The sequence below is a fragment of the Acipenser ruthenus genome, chromosome 16 (genome assembly GCF_902713425.1).
Source record: "Acipenser ruthenus chromosome 16, fAciRut3.2 maternal haplotype, whole genome shotgun sequence".
Lineage (NCBI taxonomy): Eukaryota > Metazoa > Chordata > Actinopteri > Acipenseriformes > Acipenseridae > Acipenser > Acipenser ruthenus.
The window spans coordinates 4,602,673-4,615,336 of record NC_081204.1 but is presented as its reverse complement, the minus strand read 5'-3'; the positions used below and the strand labels follow the sequence as shown (position 1 = coordinate 4,615,336).

General features: G+C 37.0%; 1 protein-coding gene across 12 annotated transcripts in view; it reads left to right on the top strand.

The window, feature by feature from the left end:
- Window positions 1-12,664, top strand: part of LOC117411782 (plasma membrane calcium-transporting ATPase 2) — a 147,609-nt gene that overhangs the window by 19,809 nt on the left and 115,136 nt on the right. The window contains exon 1 of one of the 12 annotated variants that reach the window (XM_058988491.1): window positions 5,095-5,223. The exons of the other annotated variants lie outside the window; for them this stretch is intronic. The gene's annotated coding sequence lies outside the window, so the exon portion shown is untranslated. Of the gene's footprint in view, window positions 1-5,094; window positions 5,224-12,664 lie in introns of those variants that run through there. 12 annotated transcript variants of the gene reach the window in all.

The following is a 12,664-nucleotide window of genomic DNA, read 5'->3' as shown; positions in this document are numbered from 1 at the left end:
TTCTGGACTGTTAAGATGCTGTACAGTTAGGTTCAGGTCTAAAAGAAATGTATTCAGACCTATACAATTAGGCTTTTTACTGAAAAGCTAATGGGACATGCATATATATATATATATATATATATATAATGGTGTTTTAAGGGGTCTTTAATTAGTATTATGTCTAAAATTATATTAGGTTTCTAATAAGTTACAGTATTAGAGCACAATGTAATTCATTATGCTTCTATAGAAATTATTAATTTCTGTTACAAGTCTTAGCATGGATGTGCAGAATTGCTCTGTTGATGCCTAGAGCCTACCTGGAGTTAATAAATTGCAAACTGGCAAGATGTGTATTGCACTAAACCTACTGGAAATCTTCTCAGTAGCTTGAAGCTCATCAGTTATAAGTCACCATGGCTAATTCCCTAAATGATTTCCTTAAAGAGGTATTTTAATGGAATATACATCATGCTGTGTCAAAAAGTTGTCTTTTATAAATTGAAATTGAAAGCTGTAAGGCTTGATAATATTGTTTTGTTGGAAAGGCTGTGAGTCTAGTGATAATATTTCTCTCAAACAGTCAACATCAGTACACAGTTATTGGAGCGCTGGGACCAGTGAAAGAGTATGAAAAATGATAGCTTCGTCCTGGGCTTTTACATACAATATAGTTGGAGTGCAGATGTTGGAGTTGTGAAATTGTTCCAGGGAATGACCAATTTGATAAAAAAAATATTTATCTGGCTTTAACATAGGGTTTCCAAATGACTCCATGTACACCAGGACAGTTAGGGACAGTTCAGGCTTTCAACACACCCCAATGCATTCTGGTAAGTGTAGTCCTGCTGTGAAAGGTACCTGAGACAGGTAAACCATACCAGAATGCATCGGGGTGTGTGTAGAAAAGGCTGAACTTTCCCAAACTGTCCTAGTATACATGGAGTCATATGGTAACTCTACATATCTCTCATCTCTTCCATTTGAACATTACTATAAATCACTGGTGCAATTTTTCTTGGATTTCCAGGTACCTTTTCCAAAGAAAATAAACCCTTTCTTTTTTATCGTATCAATGATTGTGTTTGATTTTAGGTAAGGGCAATTCAAGAATTCATGCTCTGTGCTTGCTGTAGGGCTTAGGGTTAGGGTTAGGGTTAGGGTTAGGGTTAGGGTTAGTAAATTGAAATACTGAACAATCCATGTGCTATTTAGGCCCACGTTATGTCAACCTGAATCAAAATCACAGCAGTGGTGCAGTATAGTAACACAAATGCACAGTAACTGCATTTTAAAGCTGAACAATGCTTTAAAATGCAGTTATGTGTGCTGTCTCTTTCTTAAGCTTCCTGTGCTTGACAGATTGTTCAATAAAACATATGCTACAGTTTCATGTGGATGTGCTTGCAAAGATACCGCTATGCACTTCATACATTTCTTCTATATTTTGTGTCATCATGAATATTTTTAGGGGAGTACAAATTGGGTTTGTACGCACTCAGGGCCACTATCCAGTGCTAAAACTTTTTGACAAAGTGTACTAAGCTCTTTACAGTGACCTATTTTACAATTTTTGCTTGAACATAGTATGATTCTTTTTTTAATTAGTTGCAGATTGCTGAGCTGGCAAGGCATTTGACTTGTAAGGAGTTTTTAAAATCAAAGGAACAGTAAACCTGTGGCCTACAAATGCTTTGTAAATTGCCAGCGGCATGCATAGCAATGGCTCATATGTGCACAAGAATGTCAATCTCTTCAGGAAATGCTTTCCTGCTGTTACATTTTTTATTCATTTTTCATGAAATGCTCGAGTTTCATCATTCTTCAAGTATCTTTTTTGTCCTACTGTCGAGTGAGCATAATTCCCATTGTTCTATTTTCTACTCTGAAATTCTATGAATTAATAATATTTTATAAATCCCTTCTTCTGGGTTTTAGGGGTTTATTTTTTGTACTTGCTTTTTCTTTGACTCGGTAGAATTTGTGAAGAGACTTGCACAGGGAACACTGTTTTACTTTACTATAGCTAGTGGTATCCCTCACCATGGAGCGTTTGATGCAAAAACACTGAGTAAACACATTGGTACAAATTACAATAATTAGTGGCTCATGGAGAACACAGATTCTGTTATGAATTGTCACAAAGTAGTGAGGTAGTGTTTTAAAGTCCGAAAATTCAAACCAAGTCGTGTAAAAATGATTGTATATGGGCCTGCAGTTGGCTGGTGAAGAATATCCAAAACAATTACAATTGTGTGCAAGCTTAGTGAATGACGATTAAAATGTCTACAGTAGTTTACCTTTGGTAAAAGATCCTCTAAGGTTTTAAAGTGCTGTACCATTTCTGAAATGTTCTCAACTTTGCTCCAGGCTCAATCTCCCAAAAACAGAAACAAATAGCTGAGCCATATTTTAATATAACGCAGAGCTTACAGATCTGGTTTTTATTGCATTCAGATTCGTCTTTGTTACCTTACTTATGGAATTTCTTCAGTCAGGCATTCGGGTGTGGGTTAGATGCTATGCTGTTATTAGAATTTTCATTTGCGAAGGTTGCCAGCTGATCACCAACAAGGTTGCAGACTAGTAAATTTACATTTATTTCCAAGCACTTGGTCAGCACTAAAACCCAGTGATCTTACCATTACACTACTCCAAAGCTGTTTGTACCCCTAAAGTTCTATAGACTTTTTTCCCAGAACGACAATGACAGTTTCCCTGGCTGCTGCATTAGCTTGGAAATCACATATGCATGGCAAACAAGCAGTCCTGACTTCACCACCTGCCACAACAGTTGGCTTCTCTGGGGTTCACTAAAGAGGTGTATGGACTGTGGAAGAGTTATAAACCCCCAACTGGGACTTACTGTATGAAAAGCTTTCACTACAATCACTCAATATGTGTTTTTTTGATGGTATGTGAGAACCTGAATATGGGATTTGGGATACAATCCTGACCGTATCTCATGCAAAAATGATAAACTACTAATCCCAAACTCCCAGTTATATCAGGATTTGTACATTACTGAAACAGAAAACATCATTATAGTTTGGGTAGATTCATCTTTGTGATGTTAAAGAGTTACGGTAACTATGCTGACCAAATGAACACAGGGATGTTATTTTTATTATGTACTGCTGTCTCTAAAGATGTACGTCTCTACTGTCATGCCCGCTTGTCTTTTCTGAGCTCCTTTATGTATTGCACAGCCTCTGCATAGCAATTCCCATGGAGTTGTCTTTTCATCCCACAAGAAGCCTTCAAATGATTTAGTCTTCCGCAACAATTCTATTGGGACACTTTTTTTTTGTTGTTTTATTTTTAAAGCAAGAGTCATAATTTATTTAGAGAAAAACAAGTAGGCCTACATGCTCTTGTTGCATGCTAAATTCTACAAAATCTGATTAACAGAGTAAAGCATGTTGTTCTAACCTTTTAGCACTTTAGAGTGAAGGATCAATTTGTTTGGATAAAATGAAGATCTTGAGAACCGCTCAGCCTCTGAAACTGTGCATTCACATTTGTTATTCCATTCTAGTTCTCCTGCTGTATGTAGGTCATTGCAGTCGGCTTTTTTTTAGGGCACTGACACCTGTAAGACTTGTTGCAGGGTTACTTACATACCTAATGTACTATAAAATACCCCACACAGGTAAAAATATAATTTCTACTATGTAAAGTCCAAATGTTTGCAAGTGCCTATAGCCAGCTGTGACATACCTTGCCAGTACTGTACATGCATCATTCAACACATATGCACATGTGCTCAGTGTGTTGTATAATGCAGGGTACATTTTTATTCCTAATCTTTTAAAAACATGTTTTTTGCTATGCTTCTTCCAGGAATTCCTTACCTGAAACCGTAAAGAACTGCATCGATATTTTTTAAATTAGATTAAACCAAAAAAAAAGTATTTGTTTCTACTTTTGAAAGAAGTAACCTTAAGTCATGAAGTTGAACAGCTGAATTAACCTTCTGCAACACTCTCCCACAAGAAACCACCTTTTTCACCCCAACTGCATAGAGCACCATTGAGACCAGGGGTGACCTACACTTCTGAGTTACCAGCATGTGATTACTGAAACCAAAAACAAAGGCAACAAACAGAACAAGCTTCTGTTCTTAGAATTTACTGTAGATGCATTGGCTTTTGTTTCAGCCAGCTACTCTAAGCTGTTACACACTGTTCTTTAGAATATTATATCATTTTTCTGAGGAAATATTCAAAAGCTGTTAAACTGTTATTTAAATCCCCAAAGTAACTAAACAGAGAATTATATTTTAATTTTGAATTCTACCAGTCCACTATAGTCAGCTAACCCAACTAAGTTTAAACAAAAAAAAATGTCCCAGAAATCAACAATACATTCAGACTGAGTCTGAAGACAGTAACTACAAACAATAGCCATTTATTTCATAAAGTAGTCGATGTATTCATTCATTGTACTTATTCTAGCAACATTAGTCACTTTTTCCCCCTGCAATTTGACACGTTTGGCAAAAAGTTAATTAACATTATTCTGCACTAAAAGGTGGCATTTGGGAGATAGCTGAATAACTGAAAACAATTTCGCTAAAGTAGTGTATTTCTGAAGGTACATTCGTTTTTTAAATCACCAACTCTGGAAAACACAAGTTAGGTTCTAAATATAGAATAGACTTGGGTACGTCTATTTTAAGAGAATACTGCTGGTGGGAGATCTCCAACCTTCACTTAAAGGGCATGGGAAGTCCGTTTCTCCAGTTGGCTTTTCATATCTGTACTATTAGGACCTTGGATGATGACAGCATGCTATCTGCACACTGTCTCTTGTATCACATTGTTCCTGTAAACATTTTTCCCAAAATGCCAAGCATTACAAATGTTACTATTTTATGCTTTACGTTTTAGACTCATTTCCACCTCTGGCGTGAGTGTCTGACCCCGAAAAGCTGTATTTGAGCTTGAACTTGAAAAACACTAGCAATGTGGTCACCTGCTAAGGGGACGTGGTGCAGCTGTTCCATTCTGACCTTATTTGATCTCATAGAGGCTTACATCTGACTCAGTAGTAAGTCTGCAACTCAGAACTGCCTATTTCATAATGTCATGAGAAGAGGCCCAGCCGAGTGCTTTCTCTTGACAAATGCATTGCTGGCATGGATAGATGGGACCTGGCTTGAGTGAATATTTACACCCCTGAAGAACACCGAATGTTTACGTAAAATGTACAGTACTTTCACTTTGTGCAATTTTTAAAGTAAGTACCCCTTTAATTTTTTGTGTTATGTAATGGTATTTAATGTAGTATATAATTTGCACACATCAAGGCCAGTGTGCCAGTGTATGATTGCTTCTTTGTAGTAATTTTATATTCTTGCCATCAGAAGCTAATTCAGCAGTTTCTCATAGCCAGCCCGTGTCAGTACAGCAGGCACTATGCAACATTATATGAGCTAGGTGCCACCTACCGTACTGAGCACTTGCTCTGTGGCAGCAGTTTTAAGATACTACACAATTATTTGGTGCTTCCCACATAGAAACGGAAGAGGAACAGTCATACCATCATGTCTGATTTTAGAAGCTAAGCAAGGTTGATCTTGGTTAGCACTAGGATGGGAGACCTGGCCTCATATGGAGATAAGGTGCTGCTATAAGTAATTTTGGTGGGTGTAGGTCACAAGGGGGCACTCTTTCGTCTGAGTCACAGCTCAGTCAGTGTCTTGGAGTGGTGTGCAGGAAATGCTGTCCTTCAGATGAGATGCTAAACTGTGGCTCTGCCTACTCTGTGGAAGTTAAAGACTTTTGTGAATAAGATCAGAGGAGTTAACCCCAGTGCCATGGATACATCCCAATACAGGTCAATACAATTCTGGGCTGGCTAATATCCCCCACTTGCAAATTCTCAAAACAGACATCAAATTAGCCATAGTCCGATCCACATAATTCCAAATCCTATAGCACTGTTATGCGTGCCTGTGTATGACTGGGAAACTGTGCAGGGCAGACAGACAAATGTCTGGGATTTTATGAAAAGGCAAGCCATCTTTTTTTTTTTTTAAATGAACAATACCAATTTAAGCATGAAATGTTGTTTTTTTCATCCTGAGCTAGAGTACATGGAAAATCTTGAAGTGAGCACTTGAATTCTTAAAATGGAAAGCAAGATGTATACTTTATGCTTAAGTGAGTGTGGGAACATCTGCTTTAAAACTCTGTTGTTGCCAAGTGAAGAGAGAATCAGGCACTGGAAGCAGAATGCGGCAGAGATGATTCAAAATCCCATAACCACAACAACTCCTTATGACATACAAACAAACTGCAATCACATAGTGTATCAGAAACCTTTCTGACAGGCCATGGTCATATTTCTGAGTGATATGACACCTTGACTCACGAGACTACACTTCTATGCGTGCTGTTTAAACGGGTGCTTGTCATGTTTGGCTCAATTCCCAAGAGCTCATGCAACAAAGAGAGAGAATGCAGAGCAATGTATTTATTTAGATTTTCTTTTTTTTATACTCTATTATTGATTATCAATAAAGATTACATAGATAGAGATTATTGCATGAACTTTAATATTTGCACACAACGTTTTATCCAGGAAACAGATTTACACAGCTCTTTGTAATGTTTTGTGCTTTGAACATTTTTTAGTCTTTTAGTCTGGGGACTGCAGGCTTTCTTTCACAGTCAAAACCCTGAATAATATTTTGTCTTGTGGGCAAATAGTTTCAGTAGCTCCATTAATCTTTTTTCAGGACAGTCGTGTGCTCGATGCAGATAATAAGTGGCTCATGCCTTTTAGCATTCCTTTCATGTAAGAAAGCATTCCCCAGTGTTGTGAGCGGTTAGCTAATAGAGCTATAGCTAATGTCTCTCTACCCCACAACAAGCCCAGTTAATACTTTTCTGTTTTATTTTACATTGGTTAGTACATAAATCCCCAAGCCTTAACTAATCAGGATACTCACGTTCTAAAACAGTGTCTGTCTCCTTTTTAATGAAACCAAAATCTTGCCCCGGTCATAGCTTTTAACCTTGCAGGAATAGTTTTATAGTACTTGGCAATACGTAAGTAACAAATTTTTTCTAATCTATAGTGTCGTGTATATAACACTAAACCTACAAGAAAGTCTGGTCAGGAACAAAGTGCATCCAGTTTTCCACATGGGTAGAGACTGCATTAGTATACCTATTATATTGTTGATGTCTGAATATAGTCAGCCCATTGATCTGTTTTGGTCCTTTGGTGCTCAGTTTCTCGACAAGCCTAAAATCAATCAATATGTTGCTAGATTAATGGACAGATAAAATGATAAATTAATCAATTGCTTAGTGAAGCATATGCACATAAGCAATGTTTGTCCCAAAAGAGAAGCTCTAGTCTTTTAGGGCTAGATTCGTAAAGATGTTTGCTCCTAATCGGCATTATTGCAAAATTAAAAAACACACCCTATTCTAAATGTTAAATGTAAACTTTGAAGATCTAGCGGTTTCTCTCTCCCCCTTTTTTTGCAAATACTAATCTCTTTAAATAAGATTTTTAAATTGTGACGATTTTTAAGTTCTGGAACTTAACCTAGCCTAATTAATTCTTTACGTTGATATTGTTGAACATTTACAGCAATATCACCCTCTGATATTTACACAGAAACCAGAGGTTTTCAGATGATCTTCACAGTCCCCTCTATCTTCATTAGCAGGACACTTTATTTATGCAATTGCATGTTCTTATTAAAACCCAAAATTAGGAAAATTCCGTCCAATAGAGGTCTTATTTTCACTTTTTTAAAACATTTAAATAATCCACAGTCTGCTGAAAGTTTTTTTTTTTATCTGAGTGATTTTTTTGTAATGAATCTGATGCTATTGCATTTCTGTTAGTTATAGTCACTCGTTCAGCAAAAGATCAGGCATTGGTCAGTCTCGGTACCATTCCTAACTTTCTTCACACAGAACGTGGGATTGGATACCTAAGTCATGTTGTCAAGGCAGAATCACTTGGATCCTTTAAGACCCAGCTTGACAAAGTTATGAGATCAATCAGCTACTAGGAACCGGACGAGCTTAGATGGGCCGAATGTCCTCCTCTCGTTTGTAAATGTCTTTGTGCACAAGCTGAGTATCCTATTCTCTGCTGTACCAGGGCTGGCGAATCCCAACACTGTTTAGTATGTTGCTCGTAAGGCAAGGAAAATTAGACCTCCAGTAGGACATGCACTCATTTAGGTAAAGCGCAGACGTTGTTGTCGACCGCTCAATAAATATGAAAACCAAATTTGTTGCAAGAAATGGTTTGTCTTTTTTTCTTCAATTGTTTATGAATTATTCATGTCATGTTTTTTGTGAATTTTAGTCAGAGTACTAAGGGTGCTTATACAATAAAGCAAACGAAAGAGCAGCAATATTCTAGTATCTTAACAGTATAACAGTATTTCATTATTACAAGTACTTGTTTGTTAAGCTCAGTGCCTCTCAAATTGAATCTAATTTTCTACTGGCTCTTTTTTCATTATAATACAGTAAACGCTTTAAAACAATAAGGTTTTATAACTATTTGAGATATGTGGTTATAAATTGCATTTAGATATAGCAAAACACAACAACAACCAAGGTCAACGAGGACTGACTGTTGAGCGGTTTTGCTTTTACAGATGTGTTTTGTTTTAATCAATTCTGATTTTATCACTAATCTTTTCATCATCTATCGAACCAATTATCTGACTATAGCCTTATAGTCAAGTTTCTGATGATATTTGGGTCAACATAGTTAAACTGATTTTGAGCGAGGAACCACAAGAAGACATAACATTTTTAATAATACAATACATTGTTTAAATAAAATACAAACAAAATCTTGTTACACTTTCATCCCACTCTTGAGAAGTAACCTGTCCTGTTGTGAGATATTGTTACAGCCCTGCGATTGTGGGATAGAAACTGTGTCCTATACCAGCTGGTACAGCAACCTTTTTATCTGTCTTGATTTTAAACTGCTGTTGTCCACACTGGACTCTGCTTGTCCTTCAGAGGCCTTCATTCTCAATCCTCCAGCACTGTTATCCATCATCTTAATGACCACAGCATGTAATTTGAGGAAACCGTCCTTCAGAACATAAAGATAGAAGACAGTGTAGGCATTTGTAAACGGTTATGACAGAGTATTACAAAGCCTGCGATACTTTAGATAAAAGGGTAAAAAAAAAAAAACCCTCTTACAAAAGTTTGCCATTACGCTAAAGTTAAAGTTGACTTCTGGGATCATTTTTGTTCTGTTTTTTTGAAAGGTCTGTCCTGAGGCTTATGGAACTTGAGTGAAATCCTTATACATACAGTGTCAGTAGCTGGGCTAGGACTCAGGATAATACAATACATGTGCACTAGGTAAACCATAACACCTTATTAGCAATCGTTTTGGGTCTCAATTATTTTTTTGTATAGTGTGCCTGGTGGCTTGGTAAACAGCTGCTAGTGACATGTATTCTTTGTCATAACATACCGCAATGTTAAAAGATTATGTCCATTCAGATTGACTGGTAATCTGGGACATTTCCCCCCTGTTGCAGCAATTGCATTTAAATGTAATTTATGGTGCGATTGCTATTCATGGAACTCACACACTTTATAAAAACAGCTGTCAAGGCTGAACCTTCACCATTTAACCTATAATAATGTATAAACACATTGTGCTGATGCAAAATATTTCCTGTGTTGCTTTCTGCATTAATGAATTATGTTGCTGCAATGTTTATGGTACCCCTGTGTGGAAGCCTCGCTTTCTGTTTCCCTTACAAAGTGTTGTGCTGCTCTTTTAGAAGGTGAAAAAGTGATATGTCAGTGTGGTATATTAAGTGTGCTGAAGGGAAGATTGGCCTCTTGTGACTTTGCAAGGTTTTACTTGATTAAGTGGTGAGAGGATTTATGACACAGTTTGTTTGGGAAAAACATCTTGCTCTAAATTCTGATATTCATTTTTCAGTTGAAAATTGGGGCAGACAAAACATTCAGTCTTACCACTGATTGGGAGGACAGATAATACTAACAAGGCCAACTGCATCACAATCAACCTATTTATGGCTGTACCTGCTCCTTTTCGGTTTAATAATGCTTGGAAAATCTAACTATTTTTCTGTATAGAAATGAATACTGCTCAGAGCAGAAGTGAAGGAAATCAAACCAAGTGCAGTACATCTATTTTCCCAGCTGATAATGGATTTCTTGTCACTATACCTCAAGCCATCCACAACTGCTAAACATGCAAATAGTGCTGAATTTGGAAATACTGTTATTTCATTTAATGACAAGCGTTTTGACTCAAAATCTTTTTCCATTTCAGTTTCAGTAAATACACCTCAAGCCAGACTAGAATCCCTTTATTTTTTAATACATACCTCTACTTCAGTTCAGTAATTTAGAAGGGATCATAGATACCCCAGGTTCTCCAAAGGGAATTATAACTAAAGTTCTTTATGTATCTAGGTAAGTGTATTGGTAAAACAGAATTCCTTTATGAACGTTAGGAATCCCGCTCTGCTGAGGACTATCCTCTAGTTGATTTGAGCGTGCAGTTAGCTATATAGCATTTGTGATGAGAACCTCAGAGCATGAGCTGTTCCTTCTCTGTAGAGGCAGTGGTTGCACTCACTGTAAAGAATCATCTTCTACTGTATATCTGGCTCACAGCTTTGAATATTGCTTCCACCTTTACTTCATTCTACTGATTCTACTGTAGTGCTTCCAAAAAAACCTTTTTGCTTTTAAAAATACTTCTAGAACCTCAAATCCTGTCATAAATAGCCTTTGTGAGAGAAGAGAATGTCTCTTGCTTGGTGGGGTAGAAATGTCTCGTGTTGAATGCATGAGGCATGGCATGTCTGTGTAAATCCAACTGTGAGCTACCAGTGCTTCTCTTAGCACACTGAATAGAAAATAATGGAAAATCCTGGATATCAGATGGTAGTTTCTTACATTCTGAGCGATGGAAAATACAGCCCAGTGGAAAGATCCCTTATGGCCATGGGAATAAATAACTTGATAATGCCGCGGCAGGCCCAAAGAACAGCTTAAAAGTGTTAAAGTGCCTTACCAGATATTATCAATGAAGTCATGCAGGCAGCACTGTGGACATAGCAGAGTCCTGTGGGCAACCTGAAAGAGCGTTGTTTTCTAATAATAGACAGAAGCAGCACGGCTCCAGAGGTTACTCACTGCAATTACAGTGCATAATTAATGAGGGCATTTAGAACAATTACATAAGCAGGAAAGCAGGAGACTCGGGAGACTTCTCAATACTGCTTGTCAGATAGTTTTAATCGTTTTCAGGGCCTCTTCTTCAGGGGATAGATCGGAGGAATGCACTGTCAAACATGTGACATTGAGGGAGTCAGTGCGCGTGTTTGCGTGTGTGTGTGTGTGTGTGTGTGTGTGGTATTATTTGCTTGTTGGACGAATTTCAACTAGCTCTGCTATGTTAACATGAGGTTACGCTGTAGGAGTAAAAAGAGAAAAACAATACAAACATTATTACTAGTCAGTATGTAAAGAGAAGTAATTTGTTTGCGGTCTATGCTCCTGGTGAGGGGTTGCCTGGAATACAGTATAATGCGCACATGTGTATACTGTGTGCCTCCTATACTCTTCCAGTTCAGAAACACTGTACTACATAGAATACTATTATCTGAATACACCTCATATGTTATGCCCAGCCTGTATATCACATATTATGATATACACTAGCTATGGTAATAAAATTGTATTAATACATTTATAATGTATGTCCACTCACTCTGTAATTAACCATAGAACTACGAGACTATTTAATTTTCTTTAGTTGAAACAAGTAGAAGCACACGTAGTATTCCAGTTAGACACTGCCACAGTCTAAATGTTCACGTACTGCACACTGACAATTAGAAACATTTGAACAATTTTAGAAAAATGTTGTACATCAAGGAATAGCGTTTGCAAGTAGTTTGCATAAAGGCCAGTGGAAGATATTTCTTTGATATGAAAATGCTGTCAGACTCTAAATGTCACGCCGCTGACTTTCATGTACATTAGCAGAGGGTTTGGGGGTTTCACTTTTAAGTATCTCCCAGCTGAACCACAATCTCATTATGTAAGGCATTAATATACAGTATTTTCATTATCATCTGAAAAAAAACATGTGGAGCTTTAGGGGGATGAAAAACATTCAAAATAAAAGTAGTAACATTTATTTATGAATTTTCGTTTTTAGTCAATAGTGCAGAAAGTGCAGAAAATCCAGATTTTAAAATCTGGAAGTACATGGGCCTTATACAAAATAGATCAAGTTTAAAATTGTAATTACAATAATTGCATATCCATAAATGTTTACTAATTGAATCTTCCCAGTACAGCAAGAAATACAGCAAAAGCATAAGAATTAGGCGTTAATTTAAAGTGAAATAAGTTTAGGGGGAAATCCCGCTAGAATGCAGCGTTTCATTGTCAGAGTACTCTTCAAAAAAGGTTCGACAAAGCGTTATTATTACCGTGAAAGACATTTATATCAGAGTGTACATTTTTAATTTAGGAAAAGGTGATAATTCTACACAGGTCTACAAGTAAGGAATTCGTCACATCTGTACGTTGTAAAACCTTCTGTGGACTTATAGCCCAAAGCAAAGACTTTATGTGTTCTGGCACTGCCTGCATACATAAAACACAGTTAT